Source organism: Rhipicephalus microplus, unplaced genomic scaffold (assembly GCF_043290135.1).
Source record: "Rhipicephalus microplus isolate Deutch F79 unplaced genomic scaffold, USDA_Rmic scaffold_156, whole genome shotgun sequence".
In the NCBI taxonomy this organism is placed as follows: domain Eukaryota; kingdom Metazoa; phylum Arthropoda; class Arachnida; order Ixodida; family Ixodidae; genus Rhipicephalus; species Rhipicephalus microplus.
The window spans coordinates 405,001-407,500 of record NW_027464727.1 but is presented as its reverse complement, the minus strand read 5'-3'; the positions used below and the strand labels follow the sequence as shown (position 1 = coordinate 407,500).

Here is a 2,500-nt window from a genome sequence, read left to right as displayed (position 1 = left end):
GGACCTTCCTGTGGAAAGCCACAGCTGTGCATTTTCCGTGGGCTTCGCGCCTGAGGTTCTTGCTTCGGCCGGCAGAAAACAGCCAACTCAGAACTGGCATGGACCGGGGGAATCCGACTGTCTAATTAAAACAAAGCATTGCGAGGGCCGTTGATCGGTGCTGACGCAATGTGATTTCTGCCCAGTGCTCTGAATGTCAAAGTGAAGAAATTCAAAAAAGCGCGGGTAAACGGCGGGAGTAACTATGACTCTCTTGTCGTAGTTACTTCAAACGCTTGGCTTATGGCGAACAGAAAACCTGATGAAAACGCCTGCCGAGTGACAGGCGCACCAAGCGTGGGGCCGAGAGAGGCCAGGAGAGCCGCGCGCTCCGATGCGACCGCTGGAGGGAGTTCCCCCAGGCAGGAATCATTCCAGTGTTGGGTCTGCGACAAGGCGTTTCGCACAGAGAAGGGTCTGAAAATTCATAAAGCAAGGATGCGTCATAGGGATGAAGATGTGCAAATGGCGCAAGCTCCAGAAGGCAAATTTGAAGGGAATGAAGGAGCGAGAGAACACAATGCGGAGAAAGAGGGATCTGAAGGCATCGATGTTGATGTTCACGGATGTGAACGAGCTGAAACTATTGCAGAATTGATGGAACCCGAGAGCCCTGAGGGTAATGACCCTAAAGGCCAGGACGGTATTCATGCCACAGTACTGCCAATGGTTATTGAGCCAACGGCCACGGCTTGTACGTGGGATGAACGCACTGAAGGCACATTATGCTATGCTCATATGGCCCCCTCTGCTTCCCCAGCTCCCCTTGGTGGTAGGTCGGTGAAGGCGCGCGCTTCATCCGACAGCCATGGGGTGTCAGCCTGGGTAATGACAGGGGCAAGGCCTAAGGACAGGCGGGTTATTAACTCCCTACCTGACCAAGCGTCTGTTGATGCTGCGGAGGAGCCAAGTTCAAACGTGGCTTCATACGCTGATTCAGGGGAGCCAGTTCTTGGTGCAACCCCTGCGGTCCCCTCCGGTCAACCAGCTCCCCTTGGCACTGATGCGGCGAATGCGCGCGATTCTGCTGACAGTGTCCATGTGGGGTCAGTCTGGATGTCTACGGGGGTAGGACCTAGGGTCAGGAGGAGGTTCGTACTTCCACCCGACTTACGTTCGTCCGATGACGAGGACGAGGGAGGTGAACCTGTGTTCTGCGGGTCGCCCCCCGGAGAAATCACTCAAAGGAGCAGCATGCCAAAGCGCTCGGGCAACAAGCCCACAGAGGAAGGTTCTGAGAACGGAGCAGCTACCGGCTGTTCCGAAAATGCCGCCCCGGCTGACGCGAATATGACAGGCCACATATCAACCATGACAACGACATTCCAATGTCCAGAATGTACTGCAACCTTTGGTAGCAAGATTGGCCTGAGCCAGCATCGCCGGCATCGGCATTTTGAAGAATACAACGAAGATGTGAATCTGGCCAGACTCAAGCCCAGATGGAAAAAGGAGGAGGAGTACCTGATGGCAACTAAGGAGGTTGAATTAAGATCCCAGAAGGTCCGGGACATCAATGCACAGCTACTAAGAGCGTTTCCGCACCGCACGCTGCACAGCATTAAATCGCACAGAAGGCAGGAAGGTTACAAGAGGCTGGTGGAAGACCTACAGAATAGACTCTACCCAAGAAGCACTCAGGAGGTGCTAGCCGACATTGGGGAGCAAGCTGTTGAGGACGCCTCCCTGGTCATCCCCGAGGTAAATCACCGTGAGGTGATTGAGGCTGAGCTAAGAGGTCTAACAACAAAACCTCCGCCAAGAGCGTACCAAGCATACAAGCTATGGGAGCTTGCAAAGAGATTCCTCGACAGGGAGGATATAACGATAGCTCTTAATGCCTACCTAAGGGAGGTGTTCGCTTCGGACTTGCGTCCGCATGGTCGCCAACCTCTTCCACCTGTTCAAGAAAGTCGCAGGAAGAAAAAGAAGCGGGAATACGCCTTGACACAACAACTCTTCAGACGGAACAGGACACAGTGTGCAAGACAGATTCTGGATGGAGAGGCGGACTCCAAGGTGGAGGATCCCCAAGCTTTTCTAGAAGAATGGAGAGAGATCATGGAGAAAGTGGTGCCTTCATCAGTGTCTCCTGCTATCGAACGCCCGCACAAGGTTATCGATCCTGTGTTCCTTATCACAGAAATGGACATTAAGGCGGCAATGCCCTCATCAAGCTCGGCAGCCGGACCTGATGGCTTTGCGGCGAGGGAACTGCGGAAGGTTCCGCCAGTAATACTCCAGGTTCTACTTAACTTGCTCCTGCTGCTGAAGCGACTTCCACTCTTTCTCACCCAAGCACGAACGATCTTCATTCCCAAAGTTCCTGGTGCTTCAACAGCCTCGCAACACCGCCCAATCTCAATATCTCATGTGCTCCTTAGACTGCTTCATAAGATATATTTCCGAAGGCTGCTTGCTGACCTCGATTTGGACCTGCAGCAGAGGGCATTTTTGCCAG

The 2,500-nt window shown here is 53.4% G+C and overlaps 1 pseudogene; it reads left to right on the top strand.

Moving 5' to 3' along the window:
• LOC142791254 (large subunit ribosomal RNA) overlaps positions 1-2,500 on the top strand; it is an 8,209-nt pseudogene that overhangs the window by 2,466 nt on the left and 3,243 nt on the right.